We start from the raw sequence: 21,570 nt of genomic DNA on the forward strand, positions 1-21,570 counted from the left end.
CAGGAACATCTGAATTGGCCCCATTAGTACATTTGCAGGACTAAATCCAGAATAAACTTAATATTAGATGAGTTTAGGGGATTTCTCACATCATTATTGTTCTTCTAGTGCTCCAGTGTTTGTAAGATTAGGTGATTAATCTGAACTAATCATTGCGGAAGGTAATTTAAACTAACGCACTCATCTTCACATTTTGTTACGACAGTAACTGGTGAAGCGACAGCAAGCAGCAGCCTGGAGGGCAGTAATGGTACCAGCCATCTCCCATTAAACAGTCATGGGGTCTTCAGCACCATGAATTCCAGTAATGGTTGAATATGAGTCACAACTTCAAAAGAATTCCAGGACACTGAGAAAACTGAAATATATTTCTTCTCATCTAACTTCCTACTTCTGACCTCCTAAGAAACACTCGATTTGCCATTTTAAGCAACAGTTACCAGAGCCAAATATTTGGTTTTTATTTTTAAAACTGTAATTCTCACTTGAATGTATGAATCTAGAAATTCAGACATCAGGAAAAGAAGAAAAATCAGGTATGGTCCCACTTTTCATAAAGGACCAAACATGCAACATAGGATTTTGAGCAAGTTACAGAATTTGGTTCGTTGTACAACTACATTTGCTACAACCCAGTTACCTTTCCAATTTTATGAATCTAGAAATTCAGACATCAGGAAAAGAAGAAAAATCAGGTACGGTCCCTGTACAAAGGGTCCTGTACAAGGACCAAACATGCAACATAGGATTTTGAGCGACACTGAGAAAACTGAAATATATTTCTTCTCATCTAACTTCCTACTTCTGACCTCCTAAGAAACACTCGATTTGCCATTTTAAGCAACAGTTACCAGAGCCAAATATTTGGTTTTTATTTTTAAAACTGTAATTCTCACTTGAATGTATGAATCTAGAAATTCAGACATCAGGAAAAGAAGAAAAATCAGGTATGGTCCCACTTTTCATAAAGGACCAAACATGCAACATAGGATTTTGAGCAAGTTACAGAATTTGGTTCGTTGTACAACTACATTTGCTACAACCCAGTTACCTTTCCAATTTTTACTATGTATCACCCATCCACATTCTTCTGTGCTTAGACACAAAAGTATATTCCAATTTTTGTGCTGCTGCTGACTACCAATACATGCATTAATGAGCAGAACTGTGATAATTAATAAGACTGTGTGAAATTGAAAAGAAACTGGAAAACATTATAGCAGATGTTCAATGGTTTAAAATGCTTTCTGATGAATAAACAAAACAAAAGCACCTCCAGCTACTAGCTAAGGAAAAGTACTCTGTAAGGTGCTAAACTTCTAGCCACATATCTGAAAACTGTGTTTAAAATCAAGTTTAACACAGCAGTTTGCCTTCATTATGTTTTCTTTCCATATATCCAATTTGCAACATTAAATAGCAGTATGAATTTAAAACCCAGAATACACCCACATCAAATAGGTTATAAATGAAATGTTAGGATCTCTGAATAAGAAAGGTAAAACAGTTGGAAGCAACAATGAGCTTCCTTCTCATAACTGAAAGTTTTAAAACATTTAAAAATACCCAATACTGAACAAAAATGCTGATTGCCAACAAAAAACTATTTAACCAGTAATACTAATGTTAGAAACAGCAGACATTGTCAGTAACTTGACACAAATTTAAAAACTGTAGAACACCAGGATTTGTAGGAGTGGGCAGTTTAGACATGGGCGTGAGCAGTGGGATGGGACTATCACTTTAAAACGGAATTGAAGCTTGAATTACCAAAATAGTGAATATAGCAGTGCAGGAGATACTGCTATCACACATACCATTAAAATTAAAACCTAGAACCCAATTTATTTTCCTTCTGAAAACAGCCAACTCATACTGCTGAGGAAACAGTATCTCCAAGTTAATTAAAAAAAAAAAAGTCATGTGTTGCAAACAACAGCTGCTGCGCAGGCTATTAATGAGCCTTAACTTCTGATGAAAGGAAACATGCATCAGCATTGATAATTGCCTCCGTTCCAGAAGCCCTTGAGGTGTTTTGTTAAAACAGGCTTTTCAGGCCTTCAACACAATCCATCACCCCTAGCATGGTCCAGGTCCCACGAGGAAATTAAATTGGACTGATCAATATGTGAGGCCAAAACAGAACTCTTTATCATGCCTCAGTCTCAATTACACAAAGCTGTGGGTCTACTGACTTCAACCAGAAGGCGCAATTTGTAGGCTTGACTGCTAATCTAGACACCAGATTCTTAAAAAATGCATCTAACAATTATGTTTCACTGAAGATTAAACTGCAGGGTGAGATCTTAAGAGAAAACCAGCACTGTCACTTAAAACTCAAGTGGTGGTTTTGCCTGTCCCATAAAATTGTTCATTCTGAAGGCTGAGCTGGATTGCCCTCTTTCTGCAGGAAAAAGATACCCCTGTAGGGATCAAAGAATGCTTTAAATAACTGACATTTCTCTGAGTACTTTTTCTTCTACGTGGGGAAGTTTTGCAATCTGTATAAGGGAGATGACTGATGTAGTCCGGAATGCATAGAAGGGATCCTGCTGTCGAGACCTGTGGACCTTCTCCACATGATGGGAACACAGTCCCTGGGAGGTGCCAAACTGCCATTTAGCCTCTTGCTTTGTCTCATAACAGAGGAAAAAAACCCAAAAGACATTAGTAGTACTGAAAAAAAATGACTTTTCATCCATTTCAAAAAGAAATCCAATTTCCAAAGTAATCCCAAAGAAGAAGGATGACACATGCAAGTGCCAGTTACCAGTTCTAGCATTGCAACACCCCATTTGGCCTAGCTGCCTGCTTTCAGAAACTCCACTAAATGTCATGAAGGTGATAGGGCAAGCTTGATTTCTAGAACAGGAGCCTAAGGCTAGGACCTTTTCTACATATTTGAGTCAAAACGCTAAGCTATTAGCAGGAGACTAATCAAGAGCTCATCACATATACACTCCATCGTGAAAAACCGTATGTTGTCAAGAAACACATGTTGGTGCACCTGTGTTGCAGCAAATGCTAGCTATGGATTTTACTGCTGCTCAAGCAAGGTCACCAGGAAGCTACGCAAACCGGGAGACTCTTCATGGGAGGCTGCAGGAGGCAGGAGCTCAAAGGGCTGCCACTTGGCCTCCAGATCCAGGTTTACGCAACAGTCTGGCGAAGGTGTACCCAGGAGGCTTTGGATCCAATGCTTGTGAGCAGTCCAGGGTATTACCAGATTGTCCTGGTACAGGGGCAACATCACTGAGCCAGATCCCCTCTCTGGTAAATACAATACATCATTTTTGTAAAGACGACCCAGAAAGAGCAACTGTTTAGGCTGCTATTATCACAGCTGCCTTGAAAGTGAACATGTAAATTGTGCCTGCAACAGTTTTTAACAGCATCAGTTTAGAGGCTAAACTCACTCTGGAGTTAGCAAACATAACGCCCAAGAAACAGAAGCTGCATTTGCTTGTACCACGGCTAAAATTGGCCTTCTGTCTTCACAACTTTCTTACTTTCACTATAGTGTTTTAAAACCAGAAAGGAAAATGGGCAAGTGGAAGAACTTAAGGATCGAGGGGAGAGCCAGAGATATCTATCTGGGAAGTTGCAGCCACAGTGACAGGTGATTCACAACAGGCAGAGCAAGGATGAGAAAAGAACCAAGAGCCCTGACCTCATTAGCCCTGACAGTCGGAAACAGTGCTGCAGCAGCAAAGAAGGGGGAGAGAAATGGAGATAACATGATCTGATGGCACGTGTTGGGATTGTGCATTGTGCAGAGCCCCAGGGGGAAGGGTCATTGAGCCAGGTTTAGCTTTGCTACCTCCTGCTAGAAACAGAAGGGTTGTAAATCTGGAAGAGATGAGCAGGGGCTTTTGAATGACTCTCCTTCCCCATTTTGGAAAAACTCAGCTTGTAAAGCGCAGGCTGCAGAAGCACAGCAAGCAATAGAAGGGGGAGCACATTGGGGCAGGGGAGCTACACAGGGCTGTTGGTAGGAGGGAGGAAAGGGAGGTTGTAGAGGGATCACAAAGGAAGCCTAGTATATGAAGTAAGTTTGGCCAGTGAAAGCAACACTGCTTACAGCTCTCTTGAATTTTCACAGCTTGAACCTGACAAATGCACCTGCACCATATCCAATCCACTGCTCATCTTCCCACCACCATTTCCCATGTCGTCACCAAGCTGACCCAGCAGGAACAGCTGCCGTCCCCTGCTTACCCCATTCTTGCCGTCCCTTCACTCCCTGCATCCCTATGTCCCTATGCTTTGCTCGCAGCACTGGTTTTTTTTCTCTCTTAGTTCTGAGTATTCCCAAGCAAATACTCCAAGTAACGAGACCTTTAGAAAGAAGTCTGAGAATGTGAGCTGTGGCCTCTGTTTCACCCCAGTGCTGACAGTCACTTGGCACACAAAGAAACACGTTTTGATCTCTACCTTTTGGAAGGTGGCCTCAAGCCAGAGTCAAGACCAGTCTTAACTAGTCCGTACCATGAACTGTAGAGCTCACAAGCACATGCATACCTGACCACAGCTGGTGCTCAAGCAACCTGCACAGCACCTTGCACAATCTCTCTGCAGGGCTACCACACCTGTAGGAGGCAGCATGTGTGACACTTGCCAGTGTGCCATAGACATGCTTTATTCTTTCAGTTAAACTGAGTTTTCCGATCAGGACAGATGCAGATAAGATCTGCTCAAGTGGCGAAGTAGCTGTCTGATATTGGGCAGACACAAGTGACCCAGGCAGAGGATCATCTCCCCGGGAATTTCTGTGGGTTTTTTGTCAGCTGATTTCAAAAACTCTGGATTTATTCCAGAAGCCACATTAGCATGACCTGTCAGCGCTCAGAGAAGAATGAATACAAAAGCAGAGGAATGCACAACTTGACAAGAAAGTAATTTTTACTGTATCCCTGGATGATTAGAAGACAAACTAGCCTATTTACTATTTCGGTGCTCTTTATGGAATATTGGATTTAAAATGCAATTTAGAAGTCTGCCCAGCCCCAGAAGGATTAATGATTCAGGCTTCTTTAAAGAGAGAACACTCAAGGACTTTTAGGGAAAGCTCTGATGGCCATACCTTAACTTTGAATCATTTGTTTTGTCTACATTGTCCTCTGCCCCTCACATCTCGTCCCCTCTCCTCTTTAAAAACTGCCATGACTGAATCCTGGCGCTTCGTGACTACGTGCTATTCATCAGCCTAAGCCCATAGTAATTAAAAAACAAAAAACAGCGTACAATAAAAACCTTGCTGCCTTTTCTTTAGCAGCTCCATATGCAATTGACACATGCAAAAAAAAAAAGAAATTCTAATTGCAGAAATAGGTTCTAGTACAAGCCCAAGCAATTCCCAGAAAGCCTTCACAATACAACTTCTATTCATGCCACTTTGGCCTGCCTTACTTAAACTGCAGCACTCCAACTACCTGCATGACAAACCTGTCTTCTTTCTGAATGAAAATACAACTCACTCAGCCATAAACTGTGTGCAAAAGCAGCTTATCAAAACAACATGAGAGCCCAAAGTTAATGCTGCTTGTAGTAAAATTAGGCTGTTTCTAACGCTGATATTTTTGATGAAAAATTTTTGAAATGCTTACTGCCTTATTTTACAGCATCTGAGGTCACTGACACAAAGATAACTTTGAGGAAATAGGTGCACAGGAGAGGAACCTGTGATGTCAGCTCCACGGGCCCCTCTGGTCCATCTCTGGAAAGACATGGGTACCTGCACTGGAATTGCAATGGACAGGCTCATGCACTTGGGGCTGTGGTGTAGGTGGTTCACGGAAAACATGTAGAAAACACTCTTCCCCATGCATGCTGCCATCACTCATCTCCACCGGCACTTTCCCCAGCTGGCTCATGTGTCCATGCCTGGCTGGAGCTTGGAAAATAGGCTGCTACCAGAGACCTTCCCCCAGCAGACAGGCAGCAGTCAAGGATCTCCCTGCAGAGTTGCGGGTGTGTGAGCCAGGCACCGAGCCAGCTTTTCTCTTCCCTCACCAGTAGACTCTAGCATGCTGTCAGGCTCTGTCCTACAGGATCAGAGAGAACAAATATCCTGTACACTCACCACTGTATTTTGCTTTGGTTTTCACTCATTCAGTGGATTAAAATAATTTCTGTGAGCCAGCACAGCCCCAGAAACTGCTCTATCCACACAGCTGAGGAAGCCAAGAGCTGGGTGTGGGGACAGGAGAAAGCAGGAAGAAATAGTGAAGAATGAGCACTACAAACCCCATCTCTCTGACTGAAAACAAAGTATTACAGAATTAAAATTGGCATGTAATTGTAAATGTAAAAAAAAAAAAAGCAAAACAAAAAGCAATCCAGTAATAGTGGCATGAACAGATCTCATCTTCAGTGACCCTTCTCCTTCAGTCCACCACCTCTTCAGCTGTGTCCAAGTAGCCTTCTTGGGGACAAAGGATTGAACTGGATCAGAAAATGGATCCATGTCAAAAAATAAATAAAACCAAAATGGTTGTTTCAAATGTAGAATGATGCACCAGTCTAGCTCACCACGTGGTCATAAACATTTTTCCTGATACAGCTGAAGGCACAGCACAAGTGTGGGAATGAGTGTCTTGTGGCTGGGTGCAGCAAGATGTAGGAATCGGTTATGCCAGTGCTGCCATTGCAGCCTCCATTCCTCTCAAAATAAGGCCTCTCAGAAATCCCAGGTGTCAAGCCCCAGTATCTGTGTGCCTTTCATCTTGCAAAACTATTTGCCTCATGCAAACAAAGCAGATAGGAAGGCAATGCTGGCATGCTTACACAGAGGTCCACAGTGACACAGAAGATCCGGAAAAGACCCATCAGGGGATCCTCATGTGTGCAGAGTTTACTCATTGGATGCAGGACAGCAGATTCTTGAGAACAAAGGAAAGGTCAGAATTAATTTCAGTTGCTTGTATAACTTCAATGACATCTTGGGAGCTAGTTAGTTCCCAAGGTAACGTTGATCTAAATACGGCCTTACAGTGGCTTTGAAGATGTCAAATGTTGGCCTTTGTTGCTACTTCAAGTAATCAAAATACCGATTTGTCTAACACCCTGCTGCAGACAGAGTGCAGTGTATGAGTGTTACAGCTCTCACCCACACGAACACATGTTGTGCTTGGCTGCTGGGCCCTTCTGACTTAGACAGCAGAAAAAAATGGACATAACTAAAATGCTTCCCACCTCATGCCACAGGAGAGATGAAGGAGAGGCCTGACAACATCTCTGTGTAATACTTACCCACTCAGCTACACGTAATTTCTAATTCACTGACAAAAAGCCACAGGTCCATCTTAATTGCAGGGTGGGCAAACCGTGACAAACACAGCAGCATAGGGATAAACGCTCTCCTCTTTACCCACAGAAGAGACACAGCACAGACACACTCTACTTGAGCTTCCTGCGGAACAGCAGGTAGCAGCTTGGTTATTTAATCACACATGGGCACGTTTAATTAAGCTATGCACAGAATTTTAGACTGCAAACAAGCAGGAAATTCATACAACTACAGACCTCTGGTCTTTCCAAATATGGAAATCCACTTTCTGGAGCAAACTCGTGTCTTTCTCATTTTCACCCACAAGACAGAGTGTTTCCGTAAAGCCATAAGATTCCATAAGGAAAACCACAAAATGCAGTGCAGCCCATGTTAAAACCCCAAATATTTAGAAACGGGATTTGAAGCCTGATATCCCTTTATTTAATGCAGACTATGTAATAACATGATTTTTAAAAGTAAACTAACCTTGTTAACCCCATGGGTTTTTACTATTTGTACTGCAATAGTTCTTTCCTTTCTTCCAACTTTTTTTTTCTTAAACCCTTGTGTGTGTACTTGACTTTTTATTTAAGATTTTAAACTGTTACTGTAGAATTTTACATTCCGTATTTTCCACCAGAAAATGTCTGGTTTATTCTTATCAAAGACATATCCATGTCACCACGTCCTTGGGAGACACATGCTGACACCCAGCAGATATTTGATAAGGAAATGCAAGCAGGCAACACTACCGTTCATTACACACAACAGGAAGAACATGTCAGGAAAGCAGACATGCTTCAACTCCATGGAACAACACTACCATTCATTACACACAACAGGAGGAACATATCAGGAAAGCAGACATGCTTCAACTCCATGGATTTGGCCTCTGAAGTCAGTGATTTCTGTGCTGTATTTGCTATACAAGCCCTTACTGTTTGGGATAAAGTTTAGGACTCCCATTTTTAAAAACAACAAGAAGAAAATTCAGTGTAACTTAAAAAGATCCAAACAGCTTTTACTTCTCTAATAATTTTATTGAAAGTAGCCAACATTTCATGCCTCTCTTAACAGGTTTTGCTGCCTGATGCAGCAAACATGAGAGAAATCCTCATTTTCAACTGACTCGACTCTGACATCAGTATTTTTCAATAAATTTTTTTACTTCTATTTGAACTATTTAAGGCATTTCCTATCAATAGGCATAGATTATTTTGAATAAAACTTTGAATAATGAGAGCACTGATGATCAGTTCAATTCTTTCCAATTAGGACAACTCAGCATTCCTCTAAATAGCATTTTCTGAGTATAAATCTGTTTTGTGAGTCTCATGATTTAGTAGTCTGTAAGATAACTAGTGTAGAAAAAATTTTGATAGAATTAGAAAAAAAAATCCATCTTTCTTTTGCCCTTCTTTATTGGAGAGTAGGTTGTTCATTTACTAGATGAAGCTGTAAAATGATTGCTTTAGAAACTGGAAAAAGTAATTTTCTTGGTTGATTCAGGCGATAAAGCATATTACTGCTTAAAGGAAGACTATAAAACTATCAGTAAAAGCATTACTACAGTTGGATTGTGGCTTGCTTTTTTTGCCTAATTATAACTGCATACATTTTTACTATAAAAGAAAGCTATTTAAAATATAATAGATTAGTAAACTAACACACTGCCTACTCCATCTCCCTTCAAAGACTCTTTCCTTTACTTGAATTAGCATTATGAAGCACTAGATTTCTTTATATACTTCCTATATGAAACATCCAAGAATTCAGGGACATTTTTTTCATCTTAACAGACAAGGAATTAGAATCACATCCTTCTGTGAATGAACAAGGCTAAATCCCTACCAGAAGATGCAGCAACTCTTTATCCTTACCTCTCTTTTCAACTCAACATGATTTCATCCTGATATTTATATATTCTAAGTCCATCAGTATTGGCTGCAGGAACTTCTAAATGTGCTGACTAGCAATCACAACACTTGTGCAATCTTTCCCAAAACGTGCTACTCAGACATCTGTAGCTCTGCTTTGAGTTCTGTCAGATTTCCTTCCTGTGAAGTAGAAAACTCAAATCTGGAAGGTGAGCAAGCATACTGCAGGGCAGGCAAAGAGGTGTGGACAGAGTATGCCTCCTCAGAGGGCAGCATTATTTGGTCTTAGGCTACTGCTTTTTGCCTTCATAATACCTTCATAATAGAATCTGTGTTTTTTCTGCACTTTGATTAACTGATTCCCTGAAGTAGTATCTCCAGGCTAGTGAAAGTCAAGAGAACAAGCTGATTCATACCCACCTTTTACCCCACTACTTTTCCTCATTTCATTCTTCCTCCTTCTCCTTCACTCTCTTCCACTTGATCCTCAGTTCACCATTTCTCTCTTGCCATTGCTGACTCATTCATTGTTTCACTTATCACGTATATTTGTTCAGTCACTCATTCACTCCCCCACTCTCCAATTACTTGAGGAACTATTTTATTCTCTAACTACATAAGCAGCATGATATATTCTCCAAACCTTTACTAACATATTTGTGGAAACAAAAAAAAAATTTTTTTTCTTATGAGTTTTAAGGCTAACCACAGTTTCTGAGTGCCCAATTTGGTCCTGATTTTATTTTATTTCGCTTCTGCTAGAACTCCTGCAGGTATTGAGTCAGGATATACAACCCAAGGGTAGACAAAGATTGCTGGTGGTTGTTGCGGATTGGGACTCTGGGAATTTCTTCTTGCTTTCTTAGTCCAAACAACGACTGAAGCTGAGCTTTTGTTTCTTACCATAGGCCTAAGGCTCTTAAAAGAACAAGGTTTTAGCGGTCTCTTCTTTTCTGAAATTAAGCACATAGAATAGATACTGCAACTCTGCTGTAGCAGACTGAAGAGCCTCATGATTGATTTACTATTGTTCCGACCAGCCTGTCCAATGAATTTCATGGGCTTCAGCATTCCCGTTTGGTCACCCAGATACTTCATACATTAAAATGGACAAATTTTAAAGAGTCAAATGGACCTGTCTCAATGTCAAAAGCAGAAAAATCCATCCAGTGCACTGAGGATAAATAAAAAGCATGTGAAGAAAAAATGCTTTGCTATGTGCTAACTGACAAGCTATTGTATCAACAGCTTGTCAGTTAGCAGCTTTTTAAACACATACTGACTTTCATCCAAACAGCCTATTTGAAATGTAGAAAGCAAAATAAAAGGAAGCCACAACTCCACAGATTCTGTGTTATTAGCTGGGTGAAGGACACCTGCAATAGTCAGTGACAGCACACTGAAATCACAGAGAGACTAGACCACAAGTACCATCTCATTTCTCCAGAGTAAATAGCAGCAACTGTCTGTGAAGGACAAGAATGTAGCTACGTTACTCCCCTGTGACATTTTGAACTGATGGAGAACCAGGTCTGTAGGACTTCTCTTTCTCCTCCAAATCACACAGGACAGACAGAATTAGCTCAGAGGACACTAAGTAACAGAGACAGACCAGTTCGTAGCCATCTGGGTTGGCAGCAAGGTACAGGACAGGGGCTATGTAACTGGACTGCTTGCTGTGGTAACTGGACTGCACACTGGGATCGCTATGAAAGCAGGGCCGGAAGGCAGCATGTGCACTTCTAGTCCCAACAACCACATTGTGGACTTGGCGCCAATACCTTCAAGGCACTCGCTCTAAGCTACAGGAGGAAGTCCTGCCATGACTGCAGAAGCCCATCTGAAGTAGCTAGCTGGACACACACCCAGGAAAGCCTAAGAGAGGAGAGTGTGGGGAAGCAAGACAAGGCAATCAATTAGATTTGAACTATACAGCACATGTAAACTGGAAATGATAAAGATGTGGTGAACATGCTGAATATTCATATGAAGTGCAGTGAATGAGCAAGCAAGCAGGCAACTCCTGCATGAAAACAACGAATGATCAAACTGAAAGCAGTACTAGTCTTTAACAGGGTCATGAGGCACGGGAGACAGTTCTACTGGCAGGGAGGATCGGGTCCTTGGAGTAAAGACTGGTGCTGTAGGACCTCCCTCTTGTTTATTACAAAAGACAAAATGTATAGCACAAATAAGGCTAGGATTCAAGGGAAGAAGGATAGTCTCTATTTTAAGTTCCTTGAAAATACCCAGAATATTTGGATCCCACAGCTGATATTCCACAAGGTCGCTCGGCAAGAGAAAGGGTGGGGAAGGGCTGGCACACGTCATTTTCTGAGGACTTAGTTTGAGCTCTTGGAGTCTAATCTTCTTACAATGACACTAACACATACTAAATGCTACAAAGTGCTAAATACTTTTAAAAAAACACAACCGAAACAAGCAATAGAGTGTCTGTGCTACAAACTGACATCAAAATAAGAGGTATCGTGCCTCTTACCTGTGTCTTATTTCTTTATCTATAAAATGGAAACCAAGCTAGTCTTCCACTTCCTGTGAGCATGACGAACATTTATTCTTGAATATTCATGAAGCACTCTTATCTCACTGTTAATATCACAGGGAAAAAAGGAAACAGGTTTGTCCCCAGAGAAGGTTTTGACTAGTGTTCAGTAAGCAAAAGAAAGGACAACACAATGAAAATGATGGTGAAATAAAATATTCTACACATGCTTACATAAGCATAAGCATCAGCATCCCTGTGCATTGAATTTGATAGTATCTAGTGGGAAAAAGATGATATCATACTTGATTGAAGTCTGGATCGGAACTGTGAACGGATTGATGGTATAAAAAGATGTGATACAGAGAATACATTTTTACATACCATAAATGATTGCTTTGTGGAGAAACTAGAGAATGCCCAAAATGAGAATGCACAAACCGAAAAGCTACATTTTGAGCCATGCATAGTACTGATTCAAGCTGCAACCAGCAAAAAGCCCCTGTAAGGATGACCACACTGTACTCCAGCTCATCTATCTAACAAAAACATCTGCATCTCACAAGCCCATTCTGGTAACATTTAATTTCAGACAGAAGGATGTATGCTAAGAGAAAAATCAAAGAGAAAAATCTTCACTGGTTTTCCAGCATATATGAAAACATTTTAATAGTTGCTCAGTATAAAAGTATATGGTTAGCAAAACTAAATGCTCCTCTCCCAAGAGATGATGCAAGGACAGTTAAAAGAGAAGTTAAAGAAGAACATCAGAGATAAAACAGTATCCTTCAAGAAGTAGATTTTAGTCCAAGTGAGAAAAGAGAGGGGTGGAAAGAGAGAAAAATAAAATAAAGCTTAGGCAAGCTAAATGTAAAACTGTATCAAGTGAATCAAAAAGATTTTGAGGAACTACGGATACTGAAATTGCAGAACACGTTGCTACTGAGCGTGTTTCATCGATGACAAAAATACAATTAGATTTAAAAGTGATTACTCAAATTAAAGGAAAAAAATTGTCCAAACACCGCAACAGATCATTGAATTCCATGACAAGGCAGTTCCTAACTTACAGATTGCTAAAAGGATATACAGAGTAAGGGGAATATCATCCTCCGTTTGTTTCAGTTGTTATACTCCTCCTGTAAACATGTGGTTTTGCTGACCCCAGCAGTGTAGAAGACTGACCTTCAGTCTGTTTCCATTGTCTTATAGTGGAGAACAGTTGCTCTGTGACCTTTTCTTATGAACTGTTATTTTTGAAAGCCTGACATTGCAACCATCATAATATTCTTTTGATATAATATGATTTTGAAGCTTAGTATAGGTATCATGCAGTCCCATCACTTTATGCAAACATGACTACTGAGATCAAAAGCATCAGAAGCAGGGATCTGTATTGTTTTGAGTCACTGAAGCCACTGTCAATTTCTGCACTACATAATTACTAATATTTGCACACTACAAATAGTTAATATTGTGTCTGAAGGAAGGAAAAGATGCTGAACACGCTCTGTTCTCAAGTATAAGCATGAAAGACAATCACTCTATATGAATGCAATAAGAGGTGGAAATGATGGGGAGTAATGCAGAGATATCACTCTGGGAACTTTCCTTCCAACTGAATTAATTTAGAACAGGCTTAATGTAATTTACTTTCCAACCATTATACTGTGTAAAAATTCATAACACATCAAAGTGCTGCAGAAGCCTAAAGTTAATTTGAATATTGATATGGGAGATTACCAGAAAGATCAGTATTCACATGATGGCAGCAACTGCTTGTTACAAAGATTAAGCTTGGTAACTAATGCTGTATAAACCAGCAAGTTTGGGTCACAAAGGTTTACTTTATGATACAACTGTGTTGTATGCAACAACCCAGGGGTAGGCACAGTTAAGTAGCCTTTCCAAAGTGTTAATCAAACAAAAAACAAATGGTGTCAGTCCAACAGTGCCAGCTTGGTTTGGACGTTTATTAATGCTCTTAGATGCTTCTGACAACTTCTTATGTAACTTAAAGCACATAGTTTTTTAATTGTGGAATTGAAGCAGAAGAGATTGAGCTAAGCAGTGAAGAAGCTATGTAAAGAAGAATGTAAAATACACGTACACAACTTCAGAGATCCAAGTGTCTCTGTCACGTTACTTCAGACGACAGTTTTCTCAGAGCTGCCCAGGTTTGTAGTAGCATTTCAGCTCATAAAAACTTGAACATCGTGAACGATCAAAGACTCATCATCACTGGGAAGGCCGACGCCTGTTCGCTAGCAATCCAAAATATACCAAATCATGCCAGCAAGACTGCTGTGACTGACGAAGGCACAGCTCTAGGAAGACAGTCAGGCTTCAGATAGATATGAAACATGGGGAACCACATGAATGAACATGACAAAATTCACCAACAGTAAATTAACCTGCTTTCTTTGGATCCCCGTGTAGGACCAATTAGCCTTAATTTCTTTTTAGGATAAGATGGTGTTAGCGCTTTTGCATGCCAGAGAAAGCGTAGAGTGCCAAAATTTCTCCAAAGGGAGCACAGCTACCCAACAAATGATTGCTGAGCTCAGATGGCCCTGGCAGCTCTTTCCAGCTCTTCCAGTAACTGCCGGTAGGAACTTGCATGCTATCCATATGTTTTTAAAATGTCACAAATAACTTCTGCTACTGCTATCCGTTATTGGTTCCTCAGTATTGAAAACTGTCAGTGACTCAAACCAACTACAGCCATACAGGAAGAATCAATTGCAGCATGTAAAGTAGCAAGCAAGATTTGAGATGATCCCTGTGGTACAAACCCACTACGTTGGACCTGAGTAGTTACTACCAGAGAAAAGCAATTCGGCTGTTCATAAAATGGCTGGATTACCAACACTCATAGTTGTGCCGAAGCCTATAAAATAAAGTGCCCATTTCTGCCAAGTGCAAGGACATTTGCAAACTGAATTATGTACTAAAATACTGATAAATCTACCATGAAAGACTAGAAATTTCAAAGCAGAAGGATTATGATACTGTTTCCACTAAACACCTAGCATCTTAAAAGTACAGTACATTCAGCCTTAAATCATCAAGAAAAAAGTGTAATATTATTTACCTATGGTAAATAATGAAACAATGACTACAGATATTGGAAAGTACGTGACTGATATTTTACACTGCGAGAGTACACATTGCCAATGGGAGGGGGCTGTCCCTGGGAACACAGTCATTCCTCTCAGCATTCATTTCCTCCCAGGTATTAATTTCTAAGTAAAGTCTACAAACAGCCACTGCAGAGCTTAGGATTAGAATTTATTGCTTGTGTATCTGGCACTGATGGGAACAGAATTTTGGCTTAAGTGAACATTTTCCTTCTCACTCTTTGCAAAACAAGCCAGTACAGCCCAAGGTCCTAGCTGACTTCAGAATTTGAATTATAGTGAGGGTTTGGGGTTTTTTCCTCTTTTTTCCCCCTCTTTTGGTTGTGGATGTGAGAGCCTAATATTGCTAATTCTGTCATGCTAAAGAACTCTGTAAGGCAGGCCGTGACTAAATCTTCTTAAAGTTGATGGACTTCCGATTCATAAGAGAAAATAAGCTGCTTCACATTGTGATCTATTATGGTGCCTAATTTGGAGTTATTTTTGTGCCCAGTGGAAGTTTTATTCCAAGACTAGGCATCTAGTTTCCTATAGAACTGATAATAAAAGCTGGACTATCAGAAGTTTTTTCTTTTCTTTCTCTTTTTTTTGAGCAAAAAGATATTTAAACTAGGTATCAGGCAATGCCAATAGAAGATATGTTGTTTACCCCAGCCAATTGTTTGAAATTGCACAGAAGGTTTGATTCTCCAGTGAGAAAATCCTGACCTACAATCAGAAGCTTAAAATAATTCTTTCACAAATAAGGGCAAGACATTTTCAAAATGTATTTTCTGGCAGTAGAAGGAGCAGAAGCAGAGCAGGGATTGGAAGATGGGTTTCTTCCATCTTAAATGAGTGTGTGACTACTACAGACTCATCTTCAAATGCAGACAGAGATGAGAAGATTTTCTGCAAACTGTTACAGCTCAAATAGGAGGGACTGAGGGAGTGCCACTACAGAACATCCTCTGCATTTCCCAATCCTTTGTGATTGCAAAATCTGTTTTTCAAAGTTTAAGTTTTTCAATACGAACTTCAACAATTTGCTTTCTGCCAGGTGCCTGGTTAGGTAGACAGCTCTTCAAGCTGACAACTTAGAAACCTTCAGACAGAGAAAGATTTTTAATCTAATCTTCTGCAAGTCAGGCAGATGTTCTGTGTCAAAGATATTCCGTTTATTTATATGCATGTCTAAGATGTAACAAAAATACTACCCACCTGCTCTTTTGAGTCGCGTTTCATAAGGCTGGACATGGCTTACCTTATATGGCAGGATCTAGCTCCCCAACTGAAACAAGTGAGAGACATTGCATATGAGTTCTCACGGGATTTAGGTATAAACCCAATGCTGAATATTTCCTTCCTATTAAGATGTTAGTGGATGTGTGCACATCTAACCACATAAACTGAGGGAAGAGAGTTTAGGTGCCTAAACAGAAAGATGTTTGCCCAAAAACGAACCAAGCAGGAGTTACTGCATGTTAGTCTTCCCTAGATGTCAAGTAGATGCTTGAATGCTTGAAACTCTGATGCAAAACTGGAAACTGCTTCTTTCTTTTAAGATGGGATGCAACCAGTTTGAGTAGGTATTTCTCATTATGCAGAACTCTGTCAAAGTTATGATGTAGTTCTAAGAGGCAAAGAACATAATGAGATCTTTCATCATGGAACTGGCTTTAAGGTTGCTTGTCACAGGCTGAAAGTTGTTGAGAAAATACCAGAAAATGCTCTCCAGCAGCAACTAATAAAATCGAAATCAAAGCATGCATCTACTCCGTTGTGGGTTCCCAAGGAATGTAAAATAATAATAATAAAAGGAATAAGGCCTGATTAATAATAAATCAAAATACAAAAATGAATTTAAAAACAGATGTCAAAGGCCTTGCCAGCCCAATTTTCATCAGTTGCCTTTTGAACACTCTCATATTTTAAGGTATGGCTTAGGCAGAATTTTAGAAAAATGTCAAAATTTAAAATCTGAAAGGAACGGAAGAAGGGATTCCTCCCCCTCTGTTGACATCCACCTTTGTTTAACTATCAAAACTCAGATCCAAATTACTTGCTTCCTTCAGGAGGACTCACCCCTAGTCTACTGGTCCTCTCAAAGGTTCCTGCTTACTTGTTACTGAAAAATCATAGGGGAAAATTAGTCTATTTTTGATACTGCTGAATTTTAAAAGAGCAGGAGCTTATTCCATCTTCAACACCCTTTCCCCTCACATAGTCTTGGGGAATCTAGCCTAGGAAATACTGATAAAGAAAGCAATGGAGCTACAACTCCATTCGATGCCTTACATAAAACCATCAACTGAACTTCAGCCCTTGAGAGCACTCTTGACATCTGGAGCATGCACCAGATAATATTATTTTCATAGTACATTGTACAAAAACCTGGTCATCTGGACAGGCAGAAATCTCTTCATAACCCAACTTCAGGATCCCAGCTTCCCATTGTATGAAGGGAGCATATTTTCTTTTCAGTCTTTGCAGTGTTTTTGCACTGATTCTCAGCATCGCCTTTACAGGAAGAGGAATTAAAAGCTTACTTGGAATCATAGAAAAGCCCAGGTTAGAAGGGTCCTCAGGATCATCTGGCCCAATATTTTGGTGGAAAGAGAGCCTATATGAGATTACCTAGCACCCCGTCCAGTCACATCTTGAAAACCTCCAATAATGGGGTCTCTACCACACACCTGGAGAGTTGTTCCAATGAATGATTGTTCTTACTGTGAAAAAAAAAAAATCCTTTCTCTCTGTGTTGAGATGAACGTACTTAAACACAATAAGTTTATGTTCTCTTTCCACTATTATGGAACTATTAAATCCAGCTTTGAAACCAATCCAGACTTTTCCCATGCACCAGAGCCAAATATTCATGAGGTCACTCCTCACAGGGGCTTGTCTACTTACTTCTTAAAATTGCCAGTGATAGCTCTTTCATAATCTCCTCACAGTTCACAGTTCCCATATTTGGCACATTTTCCCCACTACTGAAACCAAATATGCTGGGCTGAATGTAAATCAATGTCCTCATGGTTTACCCTACCAACGGTTTCACAAGAACCAAAGTCACACAAAAAACAAACATCTTTTAGGCCCAGAGAGACTTATCACGAAATGCTCGTACTCCTATATCTTTATCTTTTCCAGAGGAAAGGGCAATTTCTCCCAAATGGTGAACTCCACATTCCTAGGGTCTGCAGTACACCAAGGCTCTAGGTTAATAAAAGTGCTTAAAACTCACAGCTTGTTTCATAAGGAGAAACTAGACTGATGTTCCCTGGTGATCTCCATCTGTTCTATGACATAACATAAGTTTTTCAGTTCTTCTACAATATGTTAAAAATATGACATCTTCTCCCTATTCCCCCACAACTTGATAAGGAAAGGGAAAGTGATTGTGGTTAAAGGTAAGAACTCATGTCCCACAAGCATTACAGCTCTAAAACTATGCAGCACCTTAATGTGCCAACAGTAGCAACAGAATATAGAACTAAACATATTTCATCTGATATATAAATCACATTCACTATTGTGGTCCATCATGCAACTACTAGTACAGAAAAAAACAAAACCACTAAAAGTCCATAGGCATTACATGAACTCTGAGCTCTCTGATGCCATGGCAGATTAAGTTTATCTAAACCAGGTTCCAGTGGTCCTATCTCCCTTGCCAACTCCAGCTACATGCTTCCTATCTGTGTTGTACCCCGTGTTTAAGGCTATGAGATCATATAATGAGTAATGCAGAAATCTAAGGCAAATGACAAATTAAACCAGCCAAAAAAACCTCAGTCTGTAGCCAAATCAGTTCCCTGAACTGTCTTACCACAGGATCACCAGTGCAAGGAAGAAGGCAGGGACAACATACAGCGGGGAGGGGTAAGAGGGGGTTGGGATCATGCAGCTGCACAGATATAAACTGATTTAATTTGTCACGGAAGAGTATCTGTTAGTGTCTGCAATCTAAAGGGTACAAATAAAAGCACAAAAAGCTTCTAGAGCTCCATGTTCTGCTAATTTCTTTGTCTCCCTGTAATAACGTAACTTTTTAGCCTCTCTGTTTTGGTTGTATCTGGTTAAGAGTGAGTGTAACCCTGGGCAATTGTGCACAAACTGCTCAGTGAGTAACAGCTGCATACGTGACCCAGTGATTAGGCACTGCCCTAGCACAATGACTTTGTATTATTCTCCAGCGTCACTGCTAACATCCAAGAACTACTAGTTGAGCTAGATTAATTTTTTTTTTTTAAAATAAATCCCATTATGACAGGGACAGACTCCTCTTTTCACACCTGCCTCAGCTAGCACTGACAAACCAAAAAACATTCCTTGCATATGTAGGAAAAATGATTAATGGAAAGGGAATAGAAAAGGAATGAAGCAATGCAAATTGAAGAAAATAAATCCATTGGCATGACTTGGAAAGCATTAACACTGAAATAACATTGTAATTAGTTAAGGGATTTAGATTCTGTACACGTAACAAATGGTACAACAACCTGTTAATTGGAGACAATACTATTCAACTGTTACTGAGGAGCAGACTGGCACATAATTATGGGCAAGGAGTGGGAAGGTTACAAGAAATGTTTCAATCTGTGATAGGCTGAACCACAGCTGAGAAAAGGCTAGAACAATAACCTTGAAAACAAGCATTAATAAGCTACTGTCACAGCACAGGGAGGATAAAGAAGAACATTTTTGTGCACACAGTGAGACAAATTTTCCCTACCTTTCACAAGAGAGTCATATACATATATTCATAGTATTTGTATAAATATGTGAAAGTGAATTATAGCTTTAACATTAACTACAGAGAAGCAAGACCACACCCTGGGACTGCATATGACAAAAGGTCCTATAAGAATAACATCATAGTTTATAGACTGTTTAATAATAATTTTGACAACTATTGAGCTGGGACAACTTACATGTGGTTGATTTTTTTAAAATTACTAACACACATTTTTAAAATTATGACTATAGAAAACAAAAGCTTAGATCTGGCTTCTGGTGCTTGTGCTGCCATTAATAATCACTAGTTGTCCTTGAGAGACAGAAACAGCAAGTGACCTCACCTAACAGCGATGTTGTAAAAAGAAATTCATTAATACTGTATTTGCTGAGCACTCGGATGCCACAGTGAGAAGCAGCACGGAAAAGCCTATAAGGAAATTAATCTCTCTGCGTTCAGTGCAGGATCTGGCAGATGTGCAATAAAGCACGCCTGGAGACATACATTAAATATGAAGATAAAAAAGATTCTGGTCATTACCAGCAGAAATAATATCCCCTGAATGAGCATTATCTGCCTTAAGCATCAAATGTTTGACGTAGTCTCTCATTCAATACAAGGGAAAAACTTTGGATTAATGTGGTGAGATTACAGCAAGTACCAGCCAGGTATTCTATGCAAAACACAGAATCTGATAATGTAATTGAAGTCTATAACAAATACATGTTCTGAGACCAGGATTTTCTCATTTCTATGTGCTTAATTTTGCAACTTAATAACACTCCCACAATGCAGCAATTACTAGCAAATATACATCACCTCAGAAATTAGAGGCTCCTGTCACCACATCTCTACGTGTGTTACGTGTTAACAGAGTAAACCGATCCATGCTTCACGCTAGAGCTGCTAGACTGCTTCTCTAATCAAGCTACCCTGTTTTACAGCTAGTTCGAGAGTCAAGACAGCAAAGACATGACAAAAAAAAAAAGGCTTAACAGTTGCAACAAGCCTGTCCATCACAGCCAGCTCAGATATTTGTACTAACATCTGCAACTGTAAATTACTAATTTCATTTTATTCTACATTAGTTCAATTCTGCTCTCTCATCCATATAAGCTATGCTTTATCTACCACATCAGCTCAAATCTGAAGTCAGATTTGAACTTTACTGCTAAGCAGTAAGGATGGCTGTTGGAGAGGAAAGATGCGTAGGGAAGACTCCAGGGATGTACCCCTGGGTGGGAAAAGGCCTATCAAAACCGCTTTCTGCAATACTTTAGAAATGGAGAGAAGAGGCAAGGGGGCTCCATGCATGCCTGTCTAGAAAAAATGAAATATGGGCTAAAATAACCTGGCTGGTAGAAATAGTCTCACATCTGTGCTGAGATGCAGCAGTGCCGAAACATATCATGGTTCCTATTAAAAAAAAAAAAAAAACCAACCAAACCAACCAACACCACCGCATGAGACAATATGGATGACCAAGTACAGTTCTTAAAGCAACCACATATAAACCCATTCCACTGTGTTGAGACTAAGACTTTTACCTGGGCTACGTAAGTCAGAAAGGGCACAGTACCTAATGATGCAGCGTGAGTTAGATAGCCATGGGCTGAGGAACTTAAAGGTTCCTGGGAAGTATATCAATATCCTCGTACTGACACCCACATTATCCCTCATCCTGACTCAGGAATCGGCCTGCATAGCACGGGGGCACAGCTCAGGGGTTCTGATCACCCAGTTTACTGAAAAGAAAGGCAAGGCTCTTCCACCTTCTCTGTGCATAGCAGCTGTCTCATGTTTAGCTAGGACAGCCCGCTACCTGGAGACAGTATGACTCACAGGCACAATCTGCCTTGGAAAGAAGAGGACCCATGCTTATGTAGCAAGGTGAAATCAGGCTCAGGAATGCATGAAACTCCCAGAGCCCCACAGGCTATGTACGTGCTTTCTCTCCATGTTACTGCCCATGGCTTGGGCTCCAAGTGTGTTTGTTGCTTAGGAACAATCAGCTCAGTTTATTAGCTGCTGAAACACAGAGCCGTGCTTGGACCCTCCTC

The 21,570-nt window shown here is 40.2% G+C and overlaps 1 protein-coding gene across 1 annotated transcript in view; it reads right to left on the reverse strand.

Annotated features, from left to right (window-relative positions):
- PLD5 (phospholipase D family, member 5) overlaps positions 1 to 21,570 on the reverse strand; it is a gene marked incomplete at its 5' end in the record, with an annotated part of 70,324 nt that overhangs the window by 37,113 nt on the left and 11,641 nt on the right. The window lies entirely within an intron of this gene.

Source organism: Buceros rhinoceros, unplaced genomic scaffold, assembly GCF_000710305.1.
Source record: "Buceros rhinoceros silvestris isolate BGI_N320 unplaced genomic scaffold, ASM71030v1 scaffold2477, whole genome shotgun sequence".
Taxonomy (NCBI): Eukaryota; Metazoa; Chordata; class Aves; order Bucerotiformes; family Bucerotidae; genus Buceros; species Buceros rhinoceros.